Source organism: Vombatus ursinus, unplaced genomic scaffold (genome assembly GCF_900497805.2).
Source record: "Vombatus ursinus unplaced genomic scaffold, bare-nosed wombat genome assembly UNPS02014832.1, whole genome shotgun sequence".
In the NCBI taxonomy this organism is placed as follows: domain Eukaryota; kingdom Metazoa; phylum Chordata; class Mammalia; order Diprotodontia; family Vombatidae; genus Vombatus; species Vombatus ursinus.
The window spans coordinates 4,262,619-4,288,490 of record NW_020954610.1 but is presented as its reverse complement, the minus strand read 5'-3'; the positions used below and the strand labels follow the sequence as shown (position 1 = coordinate 4,288,490).

Below are 25,872 nucleotides of genomic sequence, written 5' to 3'. Positions count from 1 at the left end.
AGGGAAAAGGTGATAAAACAAGGGAGCACTAAAGGAAAGAGGATAGATTGAGGGAGGCAGTGGTCAGAAGCAAAATACTTTCAAAAAGGAATAGGATGAAAGGAAAAGAGAAGGATAATCAGGGTGGGAAGAAGTAGGATGGAGGGAAATACAAAGTTAGTTGACTCAATGGATAGAATACCTAGCCTAGAGTGAGGAAAATTTGAGTTGAAATCTGGCCTCAGATACTTAATATCTGTGTGACCCTGGACAAATTACTTAACCTTGTTTGCTTCAATTTCCTCATCTATAAAATGAGCTGCAGAAGAAAATGGCAATCCACTCCAGTACCTTTGTTGAGAAAATCTGAAATGGGGTGACAAAGAGTCAAACACAACTGAAATGACTAAACAGCAACAGCAATCATAAGTGTGAATGTGAATGAGATGAACTCACCCATAAAAGACAAGCATCCACAAGAGTGGATTACATAATTTTTAGACATAAAGGGTGATACCATAAGAAAATTAGTTTGTCTGTCTATAGATAAGGGAGGAATTTATGACCAAACAAGGGATAGAGAACACTACAGGATGCTTACATGGGCAATTTTGATTACATCCAAAAAAAAAGTTTGTTTTTTTTTACAAGCAAAATAAATGCAACCGAAATTAGAAGAGCAGAAGAAAACAGGAGAAAATTACAGCAAAAAAAAAAATTTTAATAAGACTTTATTTTTCAAACATATGGGAAAGAACTGAGTCAAATTTACAAGAAGACAAGTCATTCCCCAATTGATAAATGGTTAAAGGATATGAATAGGTAGTTTTTAGAAGAAGAAATCATAGTTATATGAAAAAATGCTCGAAATCACTACTGATCAGAGAAATGCAGATTAAAATAACCCTGATGTGCCACTTTACACTTATCAGATTGGCTAATATGACAGATAAGGAAAATGACAAAGGTTAGAGGGAATGTGGGAAAAATTGGGTCACTAATACACATTTGGTGGAGTTGTGAACTAATCTAACCATTCTGGAGAGCAATTTGAAAGTATGCTGAAGTGGATATAAAACTGTATATACTCTTTGACCCAGCAATACTGCTACTAGATCTGTATCACAAAGAGATTAAAGAAAAAAAAAGGATTCATCTGTATAAAAATATTTATAGCAACTCCTTGTGGTGGCAAATAATTGGAAACTGAGGGGATACCCCTCAGAGACAAATTTAGAACTTCAAATTTTAAAAACAAATTTAAAAAAATATTTCACATGTAATTGGCAAAAAAAAAATGAAAAGTAAAAAGAAAAATACAAGTTTTGGAATGTTCCTCTAAAAGATACATAGCTGGTACAAGTGGGGATAGGGGAAAAATGAAAGAGTGGCCATCCAAAATAAATATAAAGATTCAGGTAGGCTTGCACCAGGAAGTATTCCATGACAAGGTAAGAACTTTCAGGAAGGTGATACCAGAAGCCACTAAAGAAATGACGTCTTAGTTTTGCATGGCTGTATGTGTTAGCATCCTCTGACTTCTTTTCTGCTGCTTTTTCACTTTAAAAATGAAAGGTGCATATAGAAGATTGGGCCATTTTTTATCTATTTCCAGGGCTACCATGACCTTCTAAATCATGCCCTTCTACTGATTTTTCCAAACTTACATACCCTGGTTCTCAAACAAGTGAGAGTGCCTATTACTAGAACTATGCACTTTTACATAGCCTTTTCAGCTTGTTGGAACATGCCAGAACTGGCATCCTGTTGATTTAGCCTTCAAGAATCCTGGATAATATATTTATCATGATAAAGGACGAGGATGGAACTCTTGAGTTTGCTTGGATAAAAATGGAATTGCAAAGAAAGTTTTCCTGTTCAAAATCAGATGTATAAATGCCTAGTTAAGTATATAGATCAACATATACGTAAACAATATACATATATGTGCATGCATATATATCCATATACACACATAAGTGTATATGTGTGTATGTGTTAAATGTGTGTATATATGTGTATGTGTGGTAAAATGACAGGAAATCCTGAAGGCCCAGCTTCAGAACATTTTGCTTTATTTGTAAAAGCTATCACCTCATCAGGAAAGCATCTGTTATCCAGTCACCTTTATTAAGCCCACTGCCAAGTATCATTAGCACAGCTGTGTGTGTGATAATGTTCCATCCATTTCATTGCTAAATTTCATAACCGTCTATCACGAGAGAACAGCCTCAGTTTTAATATAAATGCAACAGAATATGAAAATGAGAGGCAACACTCACCCTGGTGTGCTCCCCCAGCTCACTACGTTCCTGCAATAAATTGGGCCTGATTGCATCAACTCTGGGAATCCCAGCTGCATTATTATTTATGAACTTTTAAAGAGGGGGCTTGTTTGTGAATAATCAAATTAGAATCCCAGGTGTTTACATGGGGCTCCCAAACGTGCTTCACTCACATTTTGGATAGCAACCACTTCACCCGGCCACTGAAGTGCATTTTAAACATCTCCCAAGCTGATAATTTGCTTAGCCCTGATTCCACAGCCTTGCCTTAGTCCTCTAGACAGTAATGGATGTTACGTGTTTTTTTTCCATTAACATAAAAATAAAGCCTGTCAAAACAGCTGCATCTTTGTACCAGGGATGATGCTCCCTTTGTCCTGAATCTCAGTAGCAGAAATTTTACTCTTTCAACTATTTTTGTGAATTTGTGAATTTTTGTGAATTCAAATCACAGGTGTTAATAGGTGACTGTCTTCTTTTTAGTGACTATTATATTCAAGACTAAAACAGAACAAAGAAAGAATAAAACCCTATTAGCGTGTGGACCTGCAGGACCCTTTTCAAAAATGCATACAGCCGTCTAGCCAACTCTGCCTAATTTTGGCATCTTGTGCTAAGATCGTTAGAAGATTTTAGTGGCCTCTTTTTACCCTGGCAATAGTGTGTCCATCATTCTGTGGCAGAAGGAGTCACAACAGACTGGCTGGGGCTGGCAACAGACAGCACTTTAGGCTTTGGGGAATTCGAGTGTAGTTCACTTTAAAGAAAAAGATTCTGGTTTCTCTAGGCATCACACACACTTCTTTTTGATTTCCACATGGAGCCCATTGACTTCAAAGTAGCCTTTCAGGATCAATCAGAGGGCCAGAGTTTCTTCCTCTGGCCCAATTCCTTGAGTCTTCTCTGTATAGCACAGTTGTTTGAAGTCAGTAGGAGTTCTGGGCAGAAAGCAAATCAACAGGGTGCAAAGAGAACCCAGAGGCTAGACTCAGTCATCCTTATGGGGCTGATTACTAGTCCCCCAAGAGGCGCCTGGTAAACTCTTTGTCAGTCAACCATGGCATCAGCCTCTGAACAAGGAGCCAAGATGGCAGAAAGTCTTACTGTGAAAGAAGCCATGTTACATTTCAAACTCAAATCTTCCGTTTTCACAAATGTATCTTTCTAGGCACTAAATGATGGCAAACTCTTACGCATAAGATCATAGATTTGGAGTTACAAAGGGCCTTCTACTGCAACTCCCTCATTTTACAGATGAGGAAACTGAGGCCTAAGGTTAAATGAATTATCCAAGGTCATACAAGTAGTAAGTGTCAGAGGCAGAGTTTGAATCCAGATCATTTTTCTCCAGAGCCAGTACTCCTTCCACTGTATAAGACAACATAGTGGACAGAGTGCTAGATTTGGAGTCAGGAAGATCTGAGTTCAAATCTTGCCTCTGATGTTCATTAGCTGTGTGACTCTGGGCAAGTCACTTAAGTACTCTCAGCTTCAGTTTTCTCATCTGTAAAGTGGGTTAATAATAGCACCTCATCTCAGCTCTGTTGTGAGAAGCAAATGAGATAATATAGACAAAGTGAGTTGCAAATCTTAAAGTGTTATATAAAAGATAGAAATTATTATTATTATCAACCCTGTCTTCATTCATTCGATGAATATTTAATGAGCACCTACAAGAATACTCTGCATAACAGCCGATAATGTAATCCAGATATGGTACTCTTTTCCAGCTGCTCCCACATGTATACTCTTTGTAAGGCATTAGAAAAATATTAAGACAATCATTAAACTGAGCTCTTACAGCACTACCCTATCCCACTCTACATTTTGAAAGCAGCGTTTATCAAAGATTTGAAAACAAAGTAGATGCCAATCAAGAATTGCTAAACAAATTGATCAGTAGAAGACCTGGGTTTGAATACTCCCTTACACACTTACTAGCTGTGTGACCCTGGGTAAATTATTTAACTTATTTGGACCTCAATTTCCTCACTTGTAAAATGAGAGATTTGGTTTAGGTGGTGGAAGTAATCTGTGGTTGGGAGATGGCCAAGGATGGTCATCAGTCGGCCAAGGGCTTGAGTGCACAGGTTAATATAGAATTAAACTGATTTGCCAGGGAAAGATGTGAAGGAAGGAGAGTGTAGACAATGTAGAGATGATGGCCTGCTAAAGAGCTGAGGGGTGGAGGGACTGAAGGTCACAATATGCATGAAGAACAGGGTTAATGGTCATAAGGAAGAGGGAAAGATGGAATGACAAAAGATTATGCTCAGATAAATGAATTTCTGACTTCATAAACATGGAAGTAGAAGACGGCTAATGGCAACAGCATGGGTGTGGCTATCTCTGCATGCAGCTAAGGAGGAATGGAGAAATAATCGGGAAATGAGTCAATTGAGGAACTGAGTATATACATATATATATATATACATATATATACATATGTATGTGTGTGTGTGTGTGTGTGTGTACACATAGAAACACACACATGGCTGAAGGAACCTCGAAGGAGGAGATGAGTTACAGTGGTAGAGAGAGTATGGAAGTGTCACTGGGAAGCAAGGAGTGTTCAGACTCCTTTCACTATGGCAAGTTATGGCATGGTATGAGTGAAAGTTCAGAGGGTAACCAGGGATGCCAAGTCGTCAGGAGAGAATCAAGTTTCATTAAATGTCAGAAATGGAAGGGATAAGAAAGAAAATGATTTGAGATGAAATTCTTCCCAGTTCAGGGATCTTTTTCAATGACCAACCTTGTGGCAAGTAGTAATGTTCAGTCCTATGAGGCCCAGGAGGCCCAACTCCAAGTAAGCAGGCACTTATAAAAGTACAGCCTTGGGAAGTCTAGACAGGTGGCCAGAGCTGGCAATATGAGGTGGGTCTGATCTGCAAACAGCTTCCAGAGAACTGGAGAGGACCCCAAGGTGAATGAAGAGATCAGAAAACAGGATCCTAGGCCATCATAGGGCACCCTGGATAAACTTGGTAGCAAGGATGCCAAAGGAAGTTCTGTATCTGGGGATAATATTGTGCTTCCTAGGAAATCCCAAAAACTAGGAAGCCACAGGCTGGAGAACTTGGGTCCAAAGCATTCCATAGGGCCCTAGGAAGTCTTAGGGGCCAAAATAAAGACCAGATGGGGAAGATACTGGAGCAAATAAGAAATGTCTGCATATATGTGGGATGTTAGGGGGCAGATGTCAATGTTCAGCTTTTTTCTTTCCTTGTTGATTACCTTTTGGTTCCATTTAATGGAACTGAGAGATATGCCAGCCTTAGCAACTTTGCCAAGAATAGGCTTAGAAATACTGAAAAGATGCCCAGTGGAATGATGACATGCAATTCTACCAGCTGGGGTAGAGATTTGTGATATCATTGGCAGTAAAGAATATAGTATGGCAAGGAATATAACCACCTGGCAGAGCTGGTGGCCCATCCTCCAGAGAGTCATACACAGACCTGAGGATAGGGACTAGAGATGAAGGCAGACTCCTGTAGGAGTGGCACCACATTGATGATATCTTTGGCTAGGAAGGCAGGATTAAAGCGTATGGCTGTGCTGCTTGGCACAGGCCACACAAAACCACAAGCTATGAGACATGGGGATGACTATCTCTAGACCACCACACAGAGGAATGAGCTCCTTCCCCATGCTCACATTCAGGTACAAAACCCAGTGCCCCTGCCCTAATTTTGCCTTTGATGGTATCTAGCTAGCATCTACTCAATTATTATCAGAAGTTTCTCATTGTTATTCATGAAAGAGGAAAGGCACATAATGGGGCTTAGTCAAACTTTTTGTTTATCTATTTTTATACATATTATCCCTCTCAATTATCACCCACTTTTTTATTTTATTTTTCAAATTCACATAGATCAAGGGTCATGGTGCTCTGGACATATTGGTTTTACCTAGCTGCACTCCAATACAGTCTTTGCCTCTAATGTTTCTTGAATTAGAATTGAATTTTAATGAGACTCCAGAATTTCCTTGTCCTACTGAATTAATTCTGGGAATCATTTGTCTGCTACAGTGGAATAATCATAAAAAAGTGGAAATATTAGTTTGCCAAGCAGGTTACTGGCTTCGGGTGGCTCAAGATACTTGGTTGATTTTTTTAAATCCAACTTTTTTTTAATTGACTTGTCCACTCACAAATGGTCAAAGCAGTTTTTATACATTGAGGCGCATAACTGATTCTTGTGATTAGGTAAATCCAATCCAGTAAGTATTGACTAAAATTTTTAGAAATAATGTGGTAAAATGGGTAGTGATCTAACCTTAGTCTTAGGTTTATAACCTCAGACACTCTCTAACACTGTGACCATGGGAAAGGAATTTAACTCCTCAGTGCTCTAGGCAGCATTCTGGTTATAAGCTGCAGAAAAGTCCAATAGCTACATTGGTAGGAGTTCCCCTGTCTCTTTAACAATGACATCATAGGCCCAGGCCCTGTTAGCCTTAAAGAGCTCTGTAAATGTGGGCTTTTATATGCATGGTATGTTATAAGTACTAAGAACATAATGGCAAAAGCAAAAAACAAACAAACAAAAAATAAATAAAGTCTTCAAGGAGCTTATATTCTCCCAGAGTGGGGACCTGGAGGGGATATAGTATGTAGATAAAGACTGAGTCAGCATCAGTGAATCAACAAGCGTTTATTAAGTTCCTATTGCATGATAGGAATTGTACTATTCTGCTAGGTGCTAGAAATACAAAAACAAAAAAAAAAAAGAAAGAAAAAAAAATCCCTGTCCCATTTGAGGGAGATGACATGTACATATGTCAGTCAATAAATATTAAGCACCTACTGTATACAAGTCACTATGCTGAGGATACAAAGAAATATGAAAGACAGTCCCTGTTCTGTCTGAGAAGACAACATGAAAATAACTGTATAAACAGGCTATGGACAAGATAAATTAGAAATAATCAACAGAGGGACAGCATTAGAATTAAGAAGGACCAGGAAAGGCTTCCTGTTGAAGGTAGGGATTTGAAGTGGGATTTGAAAAAAGCAAGGGCAGCACAGAAGTGGAGTATATACAAAATGGTCCTTAAGAGCAGAAACTGTTATTGCATTTGCCTTCGTATCCTTGGTACTTAATAGTGCCTTGCAAATAGTCAGCACTAGGCAAATGCTCATTGAATTTGTTTGAATAAATGCTGCGCTAGCAAACAGGAGACCTGTATTCTATTTCCATCTGCTGCTAACTCCTTATATTGCTTTGGGCTGGTCACATCACCTTGCTGGGCCCATTTCCTCTTCTGTTAAATAAGAGATTTGAACCAGGTACTCCCTGAGGTCCTTTCCAACTATTCCTACTCAAATGAGTCTTTTTTTTTTTAAACGCAGGACAGTACAATCATGTCTTTGAATCCTGGCCATTGTGCATCTTCTTGCCGACTTAGAAAGGCCTAAGTGAAAAATGAGTTTGGGTGTACATCTCCCTGAAAACATTCTGGGCACCCATTTGAATAGCCTGACAGAGTTCAGAACGTTACTTTCCGAGTGTGCCGGGAGCATGTTGTAGATGACACTCTCCTTTACCAAAGGACACAGGGCAAAAGGTTGCATCATTTTAATCTGGTTAATGAGTCCTGCGAACAAGCCCCAGATAAAGTTGGTGATTTACAAAAGCTTTTATCAGCCTCATGATGGATTTTACAGGAGTGGAACACTACATGACCCATGTGATTTGTTTTCGTTTACAGAGGTGGAAGAGGCTTTGAATTTAAAAATGGAACTTTTTCTTCTCATGCCAAATGTAAACAATTTAACATCCATTTCCCATCCAGCTATTTTACTAGTTCAAAAGAGTTTATATGAATCTTATCTGTATTATATTTCCTGCTGATTGGCAGAGCTCATGCTTCAGTGGGGAAGCCAAAAATGTGTTGGCTCAGAATAGCAACAGGAAAGGACTAACAAAGAAAATAGGGAAATAAATGTAATGAGTAGTTATGAAGTGCTGAAAACTATACTTATCATCCTGGATTCTAGAGAAGCCAGTGCTGCCATATTGTTTTACGCCTGGGAAGTCTTTTATGGAAACACATAACAAAAGCTTCAGATTATTTTGTCAACAAGAAAACATAGTTTACACTATCTTCAAAGCCCCATCTTGTCCTGCCTTGAGTGGTTCCATATTCTTTGCTTGCTGAGATCTTTTGGGGCTCTGAGGGAGGTTTGAGTTGGATACAGTAATTCACCATAAAAAGATAAAAGCCCCTAGAAAGTCATAGATCTTCCTTTCAAGATCTACCAAATAATTCAGTTGGGATCCTGCTGAATCCAGAGAATACACTTTGTGGCTATGCACAGAGCTAGTATGATGAGCTCCTAGATACATGTTTTTATACTCACATAGATATGTGATACACATGTGTACACATTTTATGCAAAATTTCAAAGATATTATTCATTCATTTGGACTCAGAAATAATCCTTAAGTATCCTCAAGATGTGCATTATGGGAACACAAAAGTAAGGAAGAATGAGAAGGGGAGAGAGAGGTGGGAAGGAGACAGAAGTGGGGATAGAGAGAGGGAAGAAAAGGAAAAAGACAGGGGAAGGAGGGTTAGGAAAAAAACAGCTAAACATTTCCTATTATAAATATCATGTTTAAAAATGGTTTTTCCTGCCTTGTTCTTACAATTCATCAGGAATCTAGCTGAAGCTCTAGAATATAAACTTTGACCACAAGGTAAGAAAGAGAGACCATGGGCATTTATGTGACAGTAGTGAACAAAGCTTAGTTCAACTTAACTTGTGATAAGATTTTAAGATGAAATTCTGAGATCTCATTCAAAACTTTACAAAGAAGTTCTGATCCAGTCCTCTGATCCTCTTATAACTGTAAATAATGTCACTATGCAACAGACTCACTCCACTCACCCCTACTCCTCAACCCTGCCCCTATTGTCTGGCCTTTCAATAAGTTCAGGGACTGTTTAGATGCTACCCATGCCTGTGGATTTTGATCACCTTTTAGTAGGACTTTTTTTGCACCATTATTCTCCAAGGAATATTGTAAAAATTCAATGTTAACAGAAATGTTAACTTTAATGTTAACAGAAAACATCAAGCCAGTAGAATATAAGCTTCTTGGAATTAGAGACTCTTCTTGTCTTTGTAACCCTAGTGCTTACCATAGAGCTCTGTATATAATATAGTAGTGCTTAATAAGTAGTTGTTAAATTGGACAGAACTGAACTTTCTAGTAGTTCACATAATCAACTCAACAACACCCTCCCACAAGCTAAAGTATGTGAGAGATAGCACAGCATAGAGGATAATGTTGAGCTTGAAGCCAGAAAGACCTGGGTTTGAATTGTGCTTCTGACAATTACTAGCTTTGTGACCATAGGGAACTGACTTGACTTGTCTGGGCTTTAGTCAAATCATTACATCATTCCAAGTCATTGGGCTAAATAATCAACCTAATTTGTTTTACTAACATATTTTTTTTTAACAGAAAAAGGGTCAAATGACAAAAGACTCAAATATTGATTTACTAAAGATATTTTTCATTTTACACATGTGGACACTAAATTATAGCAAAAAAGGTTCCTTAATAGAATATCAGTTTCAATTTATTCATAATACACCAATATCATAATTCTCTATTCTCCTTTTATATCTGACAACACTATCAAAATCTAAAAGAAACAAAAGCAAAAGTTCTCACTTACACCATAGAACACAAACATTATTAAGAGACTCCTGAGAAAAAAGCCAGGTGACACCTTTGTCTTTATACAAAGGTGTAACAGCATCATAGATTCTTAAATACTTTAGGACCAATGCTATTTAGCCATGATTACCTCTAAGACTATTGAGCCTTTCACATGTAGTGAATCCTCTTACATTTATAGATAGATATATAATTATAACTTTAGCTACAGCTGTAATTATAGACATAGGCATAAATTTGTGTGCATGGATGTACGTGGAGGCAGAATGGTACAATGGAAATAATGCTGGGTTTGGAACCAGATGGAAGCAAGGTTCAAATCCTGACTCTTATTATTTACTGCTGGTGTGATCTTAAATGAGTTCTCTCTGGTTCTATTTTCTCACCTGAAAAAATTTGTAGGTTGGACCAGGTGGTAAAGTCCCTTCCAGCTCTAAATTACGATTGTGTATGTATATATGTGAAATCCAGCATGGTGCAGTGAACAGTGTGTTGATCTTGGAGTAAAACATGATCAGGTTCTAGTCCTAACACACTTGACATACAAACTGTGAGACTAGAGATAAATCGATAGACCTCTTAATTTTCAGGTTATTCTGCAGGTCTCTAAGCTATAGACCAGTTAGTGATCCACATCATTGGAGGGAATTTGAGGAATGAAGGAATACATCTATATCTATCTGTATCTATATATATCTATATCTATGTATATATGGAAGTGTAAATACACACTTGTGGACATACACAAAAATCCTTCAATATTTCCATGAATCTGTGGTCTTATCAGCATAGAAACTCAATTCACCGACACAGATTGCAACCTAACCACATTTCCTCATCCTACTTCATTCTTGTTCATGCTTTTTTAGAATTTCTCTGAGATTGACTTCTGGGAGCCAAGACGGCAGATTGCTACAAAAATTGCTACAACTCTCCCATACTCACCTCCAAAGAACCAAAAAAATTGAACCCTAAAACAAATCCTGGAACAGCAGAACCAGCAAAAAGATGGGTGAGCAGAAACAATCTTTTAACCCAAGAAACTTGGAGTATTGGCAAAAGGTCCATCTCAGGGCAGTTGAGTGGTGCAGTGGATAGAGCACTGGCCCTGGAGTCAGAAGGACCAAAATTCAAATAAGGCCTCAGACACTTGACACTTGGTAGTTGTGTGACCCTGGGCAAGTCACTTAACTCTGATTGCCTCACACAGAAAAAAAAAGTCCATCTCACTCAGTTGTAAGGAGAGTGCAGTCTAGGATGGGAAGCATACCAGCAATCCTGCAGCTAGCCCCACCTCAGCAAACCAGCAGGAGATCCTGAGACCCAGTGTGGTGGAGCAAGCAAATACTAAGACAAGGACCGCCCCCCCCCCATATGCCTAAGCATAGCCAGAGGAACTAGCAAACTCCAGCTCTTAGAGTCACCTAGAGCTTCAGTGTAGCCCTAGGCAAACAGCATCCTCCAGGAGCCAGACTTCCATATGTTACAGCACAGCCCAGGGCAAACAGGTAGACACCAATCCTCTGGGTACCTAAGCAAACAGGAAACCACACCACCCTGCCGTGCTTCAGCATAACCCAGGGCAAATAGCCCCCAAAGGTCAGACTCACCAAGTGCTTCAGGGTAGCCATAAGGAAATGCAGAAAAACCCCACCTGTTCTCAGCACAAACCAACCACCGCCACTCAGACCCCAACTTAGCAGCAGGTAAGCTACCAGACCCCTATTGCCCCTGTGTCAGCCAACCCCTGATCTAACCCCCTCAACACAGCACAGACACTAAAATCCCCCATGGGCCTCAGGGCAATATCAGTGCAGCACCAGGTAAACAGCCAGGGCCTGTAGCCACTAGAGCACAAGAAACTATAGACAGTGCCCCTTCTATCCTGGGAGCAGAGATCAAATTTAAAAGACAGGAAAAAGGCCCATTGAAAAAAAGAGATGAGCAAAAAAATGAGAGAATCTGACCATAGAAAGTTTGTATGATAGTAGGGACTGTATGATAGTAGGGAAGACCTAGACAGTAACTCGGAAGAGGACAACAATGTCAAAATACCCATGGCAAAGCCTTAAAATAAAATGGAAAGTGGTCTCAAGCCCAGAAAGAACTCATAGAAGAGCTAAAAAAAAAAGGAGCTTAAAATCATATGAGAGAGGTAGAAGAAAAATTAGGAAAAGAAATGAGAGGGATGCAAGAGAATTATGGGGGGGAAAAGAGTTAAGTGCTTGCTTTGGCAGCACATATACTAAAATTGGAACAATACAGAGAACATAAGCCTGGCCCCTGCACAAAGATGACACACAAATTTGTGGAGCGTTCCATATTTTTAAAAGGTATTCAGAATGCACGCTGTCTTGGGTTTGGGAGAGAGATGAGATGGGGAGAAAATCTGGAACTCAAAATCTTGTGGAAGTGAATGTTGAAAACTAAAAATAAATTAATGAATCTTTAAAAAATATCAGAGGACAGGGAGAAATTAAAGATTAGCGAGAGAGTGAGGATGATAAAGTGGACAATCTACTGGAGAAAAGGGGATGAAATGGGTTTACTTGCACATGTAGAGAAGTTTGCTTTGGTCAGGAGAAGAGCTATCTTTTATTATAAAACAGGAGTGAAGAAGTGGCAGGAAACATTTGAATGATATGAGATGTGAAGAAGAGGAAAAAAGGAAGTTATCAGTAAATGACCTTAATGTTTTCAGTGAAATATTAGGGAAGGTTCTTAGCTGACTGTGTGATGTAGGGGGAGTCATGGGAGGTTTGAGGAAGGATAAAAAGGTTTGGAAAATCCTCTGTGGTGAATCAATGATGGAGGTATTAAAGGATTGCCTTGACACAGTGAGGACCCAGCTAAGATTATATAACAAATATAATGCATTGGGGAGAAAATTGTCACTCAATGAAATAGAAGGATTTCAAGCTTTCATAAAGAGAAGACCAGAACTAAACCAAAAATGTGACATTCAATATCAAGACCTAAGAGAAGCAAAAACAGGTAAGAAGGAGAAAGAAAACATAATGGATTCAATAGAGCTAAACAGTTTATGGGAAGAAGATATCTGTAATTCTTAAAAATTATACCACTAATAGTACAGCTAGAAGGAATATACATAGACATGAGTATAAGGTGAATTTGAGAGAATGACATAAAAATCATTAAGGGATGAGAAAGAAGAGTATAAGAGGTGCAGAAGAAACGAAGAGGTAAAATGGGGTAAATTATTTCACATGAAGAGGTGCAGAAAACCTATTACAGTGTATGGGAAGATGGGAGGGTGGGTAACGAGCATCACTTGAACCTTACTCTCATCAGTATTGGCTCAAAGAAGGAATAATGTAAACAATCAGTTTAATATAAAAAATTAATCTTCCCTGACAGAGAAGTAGGAAGGGAGGAGATCAAGTAAAATGGAGAGTAGGGGGACTGACAGAAGGGAGAAAGGGCAGATCAAAGGAGGTAGTAGACAGAAGCAAAACACTGGTACAGGGGGAAGGGTTGAAAATAAAGAGGTTAAACAAGAGGAAGAATAGGTTCTCCTGGATCTATTTTCCAGGTCAGTTGTTTTACTAATGAGGTGTTTTATGTTTTCATCTATTTTTTTCGTTCTTTTGTTTCTGTTAGACTGACTCTTGCTCTCTCACAGAGTCATTATCTTCCACTTGCCCAATTCTAATTTTTAACAAATTGTTTTCTTCCATTAGATTTTTTACCTCCTTCTCCATTTGGCCCATTTTACTTTTTAAGGAGTTCTTCTCCTCAGTGAGTTTTTGTACCTCCTTTTCCATTTGGCCAATTCTGCTTTTTAAGGAGTTGTTTTCTTCAATGTACTTTTTTTTTCCAGTTGGCCAACTGTATTTTTTTGGGACTTATTTTCTTCAGTGTACTTTTTTTCCAGTTGGCCAATTGTATTTTTAGGAACTTTTTTCTTCAGTGTACTTTTTTTCCAATTGGTCAATTGTATTTTTTAGGGACTTGTTTTCTTAAATGTACTTTTTTTTCCATTTGGTCAATTCTATTTTTTAAGGACTTGTTTTCATATTCCCTTTTGAGGTTCCAGATGTGAGTTTGTTGATAACGTTGTCCTCTTCAGAATTTCTGCCTTGATCTTCACTGTTCCCATAATAAAAATCTATAGTATGTTTCTTTGTGCTCATGGAGTTTGCTTATTTCCTGGCCTTTAAAAAGATTGAGCTTTCCTGTTGGGGAGCAGGTAGCACTGATTCAAGTTTCTTGTGCTGGGAGCCTGGGGCCTGGTCACTGGTTTTGTGTGCTGGGGCCTCATATACTGGCAGTTGGAGGCTGTAGGGTTCTGGCAGCTTACCTGATGTTGGGCTGGAATCAGCAACATTGGAACTCTAGGGGTAGGATTGGGTAGTCTGGCCCCAGGAGGTTGCCTGATCACCTGGGCTTTTCCTTTTTCTTTCTTTAGCTCCTTTCAGATGGATGTTTTGCTACTGATGCAGGATGTTTCTCAGCCTGAGGCCCTTGGAGCACCTCCCAGAGTTTTGCTGAGGCACTGGGAGACTTGGTTGCTGTAGAACACTGAGACATGTGATGGTTTTTTGAGCCAGTTTCCACTGGTTCCCTTGCCCAAACTGAAGCACTTGGGAGTCCTGGTGTTGGTGCTTGTCTGCTCCACAACCTAGAGTTCAGGATCTCCCCCTAGTATGCTGAGGTGGGGCTTTCCACTAGCTTGCTGGGATGGTTCCTGTTCTATACTGCTTCCCCTCCCCCAGGGTAAGAGGGGCCTTTCCCATTAATCCCTCAAGCTACCTGGGCTACTAGACTGCTGCACCCCATCTTGTTCAGCTGTTCCAGGGTTTTTCCTGGGGTGATATTTTCTGGGCTTTCAGAGGTTAATAAGGGATGGTGGGAGCGACTTACTTTTTACTCTGCCATCTTGGCTCCCAGAAGAGAGCTTTATGAAATATAAAATAGATAATTTTGATCATATTACATTGAAAAGCTCTTATACAAACAAAACCAATGCAACCAAGATTAGAAGGAAAGCAGAGAGCTGGAAAATAATCTGTACAGCAAGTGTCTCTGATAAAGGCCTAATTTCTTAAATATATAGAGAACTGAGTCAAATTTATGAGAATACAAGCCATTCCCTAATTGATAAATGGTCAGACGATATGAACAGGTAGTTTTGAGATGAAGAAATTAAAGATATCTATAGGCGTCTGAAGAAGTGCTCTAAATCACTTCTGATTAGAGAAATACAAATTAAAACAACTCTGAAATACCACCTCATACCAATCAGATTGGCTAATACAACAAAAAAGGAAAATGACATATGTTGGAGAGGATGTGGGAAAATTGGGACAGTAATGTACTGTTGGTGAATTTGAGGTGATCCAATCATTCTGGAGAGCAACTTTGTATAACCTTTGATCCAGCAATACCACTAATAGACCTGTATTGCAAAGAGATCATTAAAAGGGGGAAAGGACCCATATGTGCAAACATATTTATAGCAGCCCTATTTGTGGTGGTAAAATGTTAGAAACTAAGAAGATTCCCATCAGTTGGGGAATAGCTAAACAAGCTGTGGTACATGAATGTAATGGAATAGTATTGTGCAATAAGAAAAGATGAACAGGCAGAGTTCAGTAAAACCTTATAAGACTTGTACAAACAGATGCAAAGTGAAATGAGCAGAACTAGGAAAACAATGTATACAGTATCAGCAACATTGTGTGATCAACTAAGAATGACTCAGCTTTTCTCAGCAACACAATGATCCAAGACAAGTACAAAGGACTCACAAAAGAAAATGCTATTCACATCCAGATACAGAACTGATGGACTCTGAATGTAATTGAAAGCATATTTTTTCACTTGCTTTATTTTTTCTTGTGTTTTTTTTCCTTTTGATCTGTTTCTTCCTCCACAATGGTGATGGATATGGATATATGTTTTACATCATAGCACATGTATAAACTATATCAAACTGCTTACCATTTTCAGAAGAGGGGAGGGGAGGGAGGGAGAAAAACTTGTGACTCAAAATCTTATAAAATTGAGTGCTAAAACTTTTCTTGACAAGTAATTGGGGAAAAAATAAAATCCTATTTAAAGCTAAAAAATAAACCTAATCTCCAACATTGACTTTAGGAAAGTCACTTAACTTTACTGGGTATGTTTGCAAATTTGTAAGAGGGACTTAGATGAGATGATCTTTGAACTATATGTTCGCTATTTATACTCTTATGACATAATTAAAAATTTTATTTGCTATATGACATTGGACAAATTGCTAAACAATTTTGGGTCTCAGTTGATTCATCTGTACCATACTATAGATGGACGAGATCAGAGGTGTCAACTCATGACCCAGCAATGGACTCACAAAAACTCCTCAGTGCTGCCTATAGCAGATTAAAATGTAATTGGGAAATGTTTAACAAAATAAAAAATATAACACAATGTGAATACATACATACATATATATGTATATACACATATGTACATATATACATATAATTTCTCCATAAAAGATCTCCCCAACATACTATTTTCTTTTTTATGTCTTTTAAATATTTCAGGGTGTCAATACAGAACTAAGGGTGTTCAATATTTATCCCTCACTCCCAATACATGGCTACCTAATCTCTTTTTAAGGTCATACATGTGTTTGGTGCTTCTTTTTATGCCACAACACAATGCTAATTATATTCTACAGCCTACTTCCACCCATTCTTAATCTTTCCAATGCCCTCTAGTTCACTTGCAATTATTCTAGATCACCCAGAGAATATTGGTGTTAGACAGATTTGAATTTGCAAACACTTTGATTTTTTTGAAAATATTAAGATGTTTCCCAAATGCAATCCTATCTATAAAAAGATTAGTATTTGTATATTAATCAACAAGTATTTATTAAGTGTGCATATAAATACACACACACACATATATATATTATATATATATATACTTACATGTGTTTATCCTGTATCTTTTTTGTAAATTTATGTAGACCAATACTTTTATAAGTTTTGGCAAATCTTGGTGTAGAAACTTCCTATGCACATACAAATCACAATCTCATCTGAAATATTTAGATTTGGAATATTCCTTGAGACGCTGATTACTAAATGTTTTCTGATTATTTGAAAGGTTAAGTGACTTGACTGAAGTCATGGAGCTTGCATGTGGCATAGGCAGGATTTTGATCAACCAGCAAATATTTATTAAGCACCTACTAGAAGTTCACATTCTAATGGAAACAACAAATACATTCATATACATTGTATGTGTATATATCTATATTTATCTATATATAACATGTGTATGTATTTGTGTGTGTATATATGTATATATATATATATACACATATACATGTATATAGTATAAAGTATGAATGGGAGGAAGGAGGGAAAGGAATAAGCATTTATATGGTTACTACTATGTGCCAGGCACTGTGCTAAATGCTTTTACAAATACTGCCTCACTTGAACCTCACAGTAACCATATGAGATAGGTGCTATTATTATCCCAATTTTACATTTGAGGAAACTGCAGCAAATGGAGACTAAGTGACTTGCCTGGGTGCCACAACTAGGAAGTATCTAAGGACAGATTTAAACCTAAGTCTTCCTCCTTCCACAAACATGCTTTATACACTTCATGTTTGAGGAAGCTGGTAGCATCTAACTACAAAACGGTTAAATAAAAGACACTATGAGAGAGAAGGCAGTAGCAGTTGTGGGGTCAGGAAAAGCCTCATGCAGAAGATGGTGAGTGAGCTGAATCTTAAAAGAAAATACTTGAGCCTCTCTATGCCTTATCACCAAGAACAATGTCATCAAGTAAAGATGAATGCTTTTTGGCTGCATTCACTCCAGCAGGCTATATACTAAAGCATAGAAGGGTTATAATGTTTACCAAAACACAGAATGCCCATAGGAGTAAAGTCATGAATTCTTAAAGTTTTGAAGTGCGTATATATGTATGTTTAGATGTGTGTGTGTATATATATACATACACAAATGCATATGTGTATTATCCCTAAATATGTTTTTGCATTAAACAATTAATAACCATTTGTTACACATCCAGTAGATGAGACTCTCTACTAGGAGTTGGGAAAACAAAGACAAAAGTGAAATAATGTCTTACTTTAAGCAGCTCATATTCTATCAGGAGAAATGACATGCAGTTATATTCTGTATGTACAAGATAGATACATGGTGACTTGGTTAGGGGAGTAGGGAATCATGAAAGATTTCATGTAGACTATAGAACCTGAGTTGAGTTTAAAAGAAAAAAAGAGATTCTGAAAGATGGAGACAAGAGGGGTTAGGGAAGATGTATTCTAGGCATGAGGGATCCCTAATGTAAAAGCATGAAGATTAACTATTAAGAAGGCATGAGTGGCCAGGCTTGCAAGTCAGAGTTGGGCCAAATTGGTAAAGGTTTTAAATGTCACACAGAGGAGTTTATATTCGCTTCTAGAGATAAAAGAGAGTCACTTGAGATTATTGAGAAGGGAATGAGGTGGTTAGGTTTGTGCTTTAAGAAAGTTCACTTTGGCAGTGACATGAAAGATGGGGTCAAGTGGGGCAAGATTTAAATTAGGGAGACCAGCTTGAAAGTCATTTTAACAGTCTAGGTATAGGTAGAGAAGAGGGCATTTGCAAGAGATGTTATAAAGGTAAGATTAAGTAAGGTTTGGTAAGAATCTCTCTGGCTATACTTGTACCAGTCCACAGTACTGAAATAAGCTAAGGTAAAAGCAGAAGAAAATGTCCAGAAACCTGGAAGGGGGTTTCTATCATTTAACATACATTTCTTTAAAAATGTGGATGAATACAATGTCCCTTCCCAAGTGGCATATCTTTCTTCCCTGTTTCTTTCTTCTGCCTAGCTCATAGACTTATACAGATTTATGCAGAATAGATACTATCAGCCTCTCCTCTTCAAATTGAATACTGAACTGCCCATTACACTTCACCCCATTATGCATTCTGTTCCTTGCAGGATTTTATTTTGAAAATGTACATTACAAGGAAGAGAGAGGCCTTTAGGGTACAGTATATTTCAAAACACAATTAAAATAAACTCTTCAAGTGGAAATGTAAAATGTATTTTGATTCTATTAAAGCCTTTGGTCTTATCAACTGCAGTGCACTCCATAACAAGGTCATTAGTAACTAGCCACATACAATGGGAAACATACATCAGCAGCGGGCAAAAAACAAACATAGGTCCAAAACACCACAATGACTTGCTGTACCTGTTCTTGTTTGCCTGCTGAGCCCTCGAACATTGTGAGCTGCAAAAATACATAAAAGCATGTAACAGCTTGAGTCAATATTTGCCAACCTAAATGGGTGATTTTATTTAGCATGATGGCTGAACCCCTTGAATAAATACATCTCATTGTACCCACCGCTGAACTACCTCAAGCGAGTGAAGGAAAGGGGCCCCTGTTGGACCCAAGGGCTCTGTACCTCTGGAATGTGTGGGAGGGGGGAGTTCAGGGAGTATTAGGGTAGAAGGCCAGGCCCTTGCCAGCTCTTAGTAAAACAAAATCACAGTGGCCCAAGTAGAGGAATTGATTTTGCCACAGGTGTGGGATGGTGCTCCGGTTGCCAGGTCTTTGGGCACTTAGCCGTTTAGGCAGCGTGATATCCTAAGGCAATACCCATAAAAGAAAATACCTTGATATGAGGCCAGGTTGCTTTGCTACTGGAGGTGTTTTTTTTTTCTCCCACCTTTCTTTATTTTACAAGTGGCTTGGGGTATGGCTCGAATGAGTGATTCATAAAGAAAATGATTACTTTTACCCAGGCAAGGGTGAGGGAGCAGTTTCTGCAAGAAGGGATTTATACATGGAAATCGATACCAGCACTGGAAAACATCCCCCTTTGCCCATATAAGCGTTGCCCGCAGGGTCAATAGCTGGAATTAACCTGGATCCCTTTTTTATTATTATTATTTTTAATAAAGCCGCTTCACTACAGTTGCTAGTGAGGGGTCCCTTTCCACAGCTATACCAATCTGCCAGGATGGAGGGAAATGCTTTAATTTTAAGTCTTGCCTTTCTCCCATGGATTCTGCTTATACCTATACTCTCAACAAAGACAGAGGAATGGAGCAAATAGTAGCTTTTTAAAAATCAAATCAACATCCACTCAAATGAATAATAGAATAAGGACACCTCTAGAGAATCAAAGAGTGGTTAAGTTTGGTATAAGGGTTTGTTTAGGGCCAACATCCTCAATTTTGATCAGTGCAGTCATGGTCTTAAAAACCCATTGATGAAGATCATATGTTCCTCCATCCTAGGCAAAAAGAGGCCCAAACCAAGACCTATTCTAGTTAAGAGAAGGAGGATGATTTCTAATGAACTGCTTATGTCTTAATCTGTTGTTGTCTTAACCTGGCATCTCGGAGTGTGTCTCATGAACATAATATATTCTATCTGTTGGAATTTCATAAATAGTAAGAACCCTACAAAGATGTTGTTCATTCTCCCAGGGGTTTTTCTGTTTACCTGTGGCTTTTATTATCTTTCCACTGAATCAGAGGGGCAAAGGCAAACTCTAGTATTTGAAACACAATCTGGATTTTGATACTTTGAATGATTGGGGACACAGAAAAACCCAGAGATAAATAGAGTTCATATACAGGCTAGCCCTACATAGAATCACGGGTTATTGGGGCTCCAAAGAACATTAGTCATCTTATAATTCAAACTCTTAAATTTATTGGTGGGGGAATTGAAAGGTTGACACCCATAGCTAGTTAATTGTAGAACCAGGACTAGAGCCCAGGGTCTTCCAGACTCCCAGGGCAGTGCTCTTCCCATTCCCAAGCTGTTAAAAGTGATAATTTTGTCTAGCTGATTGCCAATCAAATAAAAATGGGAGAAGAGTACAGATGAGGGGATCAGTTAATCACTAAAAATTCAAGTAGTAAATGGTAGAAAAATTGGTTCAATTAAGGTCAGGTTTGATTAAGAATCAATTTTATTTCCTTCTGGAAGCATTGAGAAGTATGCCAGACTCATAGTCAGGAGAGAGGTGGGTTCAAATCTTGCCTTGGACATTTCTCTATGTGACTGTGGAAAAGCCATTTAAACCTCACCATGCCTCAGTTTACTCATCTATAATTTGGGATTAATAGTATGTACCATGATTATATCCCAAATATTGCTGTGGAGATCAAATGAGGTAATACACAGGAAAAAATTTACAAACCCTAACGGGTTATACAAGATGTCTCAAAAGTCTTAATGCAATTTTAAGCTACTAAAACTTAAAACTGCACTAAGACTTCTGGGACACTTTAAAAGTCAGTTGTTGCTTTCTTTATTAAAAGTGAGGTGGAATATCATTATTATTATTATTGTGCTATAAGAAATGCCAAGGAGGATGTTTTCAGAAAAGCCTGGGAAGACATATGAACTGATACCAAATGAAGTGAGTAGACACAGTAACAGCAATATTGTATGATGACAAAATATGAAAGACTTAGCTACTCTAATCAATGCAACTATCTAAGACAATGTTGAAGGACTCATGACAAAAAATGTTATTCTCCAGAGAGAGAATTGATGAACTCTGAGTGCAGACTGAGTATACATTTTTCACTTTTTTTCCTTTTTTTTGCTACATGACTAATATGGAAACTTATATTTTGCATGATTTCACATGTATATTTGATATCGTATTGCTTGCCTTATTAAGGAGTGGAGGAAAGAGTAGAGGGAGGGAAAGAATTTGGAATTTAATTTTTTAAATGAATGCTAAAATAAAGTGTAATTTTTTTTTAAAGAAAGTGAGGTGGTACTTTCCCCCAGAACTACCATGCCTAGTTACGATATTCACAACACCCTGACTTCACTCATCTCACTAGCCGCACTTACCCCTCTGTTTGCACTCGGAATGTAAATACATTATTCACTTACACAAGCAATTCCAGTGTTTGTATAGGTTTGCATGCTCCTCAGAGGTCAGCCTGTACCATTGTTATCTGTCCCATTAGACTCTTAGAAAAAGAATGGCACCCCTTATTTGCACAATGTCTATCATAACACTTGGGGGAGAGAGAAGATGGGTGGGAACTCACCCTTTCTATCCTGAATTGACCAGCATGGTAACTACTCTAGCTAATTTGTCCTTGGCAGGACTGATTTTCATTACCTAGTTAAGACTAGTTTCCACAATCATAGAGACCTAACAGAAAAGGTGGTGGACCTATAGTCCAGAGCTCTGGGTTGAGTCTACTTTGTGACACAGATGAAGTTGTTACATTTGTCTAAGCCACAGTTGCTCCATTAGTATGATGGAGATCATGACTATTGCATTGGGTACAGTGAAAAGAGCAGTAACACTAAAATCAGAAGACCTGAATTCAAAACTTGCCTCTGATCCCTACTACCTCTGTGACTTAAGCAAGCCACTTAATTTCCCTGGGCCTTATCTGTAAAATTAAAAGATTGAACTGACCTCTGAGATGCTGTGGATATACGCTATTACCTACACAGAGGATTGATGTAAATAAAGTCTTCCCTAAATGGTTAAGAACTTTAGAAAAAGATAAAGAAAGTAGTAGAACCAGTATTAAACAGTCTTTACAAAGAAGGCTAGCAAAATTCCGTGATGCAGATTTCAAAGAACATGGGGGCCACAGTAACCCCTTCATTATTCCAGGGAAAGTGTAAAATGAAAATTAGCACTCACAGTTTACACCATAGGACACTCGATTTCCCTCTACATTAGTGCAAACATGAATAACATCTCCAAACTCTGATACAGCTATACACAAGCAAGATTTATAGGCTCTGAATGGAGAATGTGCATTCTCAGGACTCATTCCCGTTACACTAGTAAGTTCAGCTCTGCTGTTGACAATGAAATGCAATACTGCATGGCACCTTTAGAGGTTTCCTATCCAGACTGTCTTTACCTTCTTGTCATAACTGATCAAAATATAGAATCATGAAAACTAAGAACTGGAAGAGAGTTGAAGGTCTGTCTTGTCTGAACAGTACTTGACTAAGAATCTTCTTTCCAATGATCCCCCCAAAGTCATCATCCAACCTTTGCCTGGAGATCTCCAGGGAGGAGAACTCCCTGCCTCATTCCATTTTTGATAGCTCTAATTGTTAGAAAGTTTTCCTTTGTAAAGATCTCTTTGACCAAGAGTGTTTATTTTTTTCTAAAACAATCTAGCTTTCTCCCTATCGCTAGGTACATTCTCCCTTTACAACAAGTTACATTACCACTGCAACCATGTCACCCAATCACCATTCAATAGTCCCTCTAGTTCAACCCACTATTTATTGCTTAAAATTCTCCTAAGGATTCATGTTATTTGCCAGCTTCCTCTTCACCTCCTTCTTTCCTAACACTTAATTTTCCAGTCCTGTCTCTGGAGCATTTTCTGTCGTGCAGAGAGCAACATGAGGAAAGATTTATATTGTACAGTGTATTTTACATTTAATAACTAATCTGTCATGGCATTTATCTGCATAAGAAGTGGGATAATTCATGAGATGCCTAGAAACCACTGCTTCCAGTGAGTTATCTTTCCCCTTCTCACTCATGAAGATGTATGGCAGAGTAGATATCAGCTTTCATGTGTTTGGTAATCTTTCAGATAAAATATTAAGCTTGTAGTGTGCAAAAGTGGAAAGCAGCCTTGCCTGGTGATAATAATAGCCACATTTACATAGCACTTTCTTCACAATAAACCTCACGATGATGTAGGTAGCGCAATATTAACCCTTTTGTACAGAAAAGAAAGCTGAGACTAGGAGAAGTGCAATGACTTGTCCGAGGCCACACAAACAGGAGGTATCAGAGTCAAGACACTAATATAAGATTTTTTTTTTACTCCAAGGGCAGTGTTCAATTTGCTATACCAAAGGGCCTGCCCAGGAGAAACTAATTCACACATATATGCCACATGAAAAATGGATGACAATAAGAGGTATTAAATTGTTCGTACCATTTGACCCACAAAGTATACACCAATAAATTTGTAAAGAAAACAAGTTCCTATAGATTTGGGAATGCCTGAACCATTTCTGGTATATGAATAAAATAGGCTATTCTTGCATCATATGGCATGACATCAATGAAATCACAGTTCTGGATTTCTCTTCTATCCACCAATGCTAGGAGTAAAGAATACTTCCTTTATAAATATGACCAAGTTTATAGGTGGCACATAGGACTTGGGGGCAAGGTAAAGGTTGAGGAGAAAAGGGAAAAAATATTTTTAGTAAAAAGTAATTGCAGACTGGGAAAATTGTGGCATAAGTGTTCAAGGTATATAGCCCATCAACATTTTTAATAAGCTTGTATCTGTATCTTCTGTTTCTCTACATCATCATAGTTATCCCAAGTATCCCTCACCCTTTCCTTCTCAGAGCCATCCCATATAATAAATAGTATTTTTTTGTATGGAGGAAAAAAATCAGCATGACTATTCAATACATTGAAAAATTCTGAAAATATCTGCAAACTCTAGTGGCTGTGGACCTCTCACCTGTAAGAAGACATACATTGGGGGTGTCCTTTGCGGGGTATCCTTTCATATCTCTTCATTCAAGTCCTGTTTAATCTTTACAATTTTGTTATATTCACTTTTGATTTCTTTGATACAAGGTTGCTATTTCCATTTGCACTGTTGTAGTTGTTGTGTATATTATTTTCTTGGTTCTTCTTACTTTACTCCTTATCAATTCATGTAGATCTTTCCATTCTTCTTTGTATTCATCACACATGTAATTTCTTACAACACATTAATATTTTACTGTATTTTAGAATTAAAAGACAAATAACCATTTGTCTAGCCGTCAGTTAATGGGCATCTGCTTTGTTTCCAATTCCTAGCTATCACAAAGTGCTGCTACAAACATTTTGGATTATGTGGGACTTTTTTCTTATCCATGGCTTCTTTGGATTATAATCCCAATAATGGAGTCTCTGATTCAAAGGAAACTTTAGTCACTTTATTCATAAAATTTCAAACTGCTCTCTAAAATGATCATACCGTTTCACAACTCCACCAATAATGTTTTAGTGTGCCTAGAATCCCATAACCCCTACTGCACTATTGCCATTTTTGCCAATTGGGAGCACGTAAGGTGAAACCTCAGAGTTGTTTTGATTTGCATTTCTCTTATTATTAGTGATTTAGAACATTCTTTCATGTGGTTGTGAATACTTTGTAGTTCTTCTTTTGAGAACTGTTTGTTCATATCACTTGACCACTCACCTATTGGAAAATGGTTATTAGTCTTATAAATGTTTATTATTTATATAAGATTCTAAAACCTTATCAGAAAAAAATGAAACAAAGATTTTTTCCCCATTAGACCACTTCCCTTTTTATCCTAGACGTATTAATGTTGTTTGTGCAGAAACTTTTCATTTTAAAGTAATTGAAGTTATCTATTTTATCTTTTGTAATTGCCTCTATCTCATGTTTGATTAAGAATACATCTTCAAATAGCTGTGAGAGACATATGATTTGTCTCCTAATTGTTTTATATCTTAACCTTTAATATCATGGTCATGTATCCATTTAGAATGCATTGTACAATGTAGTGTAAGGTGTTACTCTAAGCATAATTTCATCCAGACTGTTTTTCAGTTTTCCCAATAATTTTTTTCAGATTAGTTGTTTCTTACATAGGTAATTTATATTTTCAACTATGTCAAATGCTGAGTTGAGTTGTATTCTTTCTGATTTTCCTTTGTCTAGTCCATTTCGTCTATATTGATATTTGTTCATATTCTCTGTCTGTCTCTCTTCTCCTCTCTTCCTTTCTCTCTCTCCCAATACTAAATGATTTTGATGACTGCTGTTCTATAATGTAGTTTGAGGTCTGGAAGTGCTATTCCTCCTTTGTCCTTATTTCATTATTTCCCTTGATATTCTAG

General features: G+C 37.8%; 1 non-coding gene across 1 annotated transcript; it reads left to right on the top strand.

Annotated features, from left to right (window-relative positions):
* Positions 1 to 12,185: 12,185 nt before the first annotated feature.
* On the top strand, positions 12,186 to 12,292 carry LOC114026135. Its single transcript, XR_003567099.1, has one exon. It is a non-coding gene; the product is annotated as a U6 spliceosomal RNA (small nuclear RNA).
* Positions 12,293 to 25,872: the final 13,580 nt, after the last annotated feature.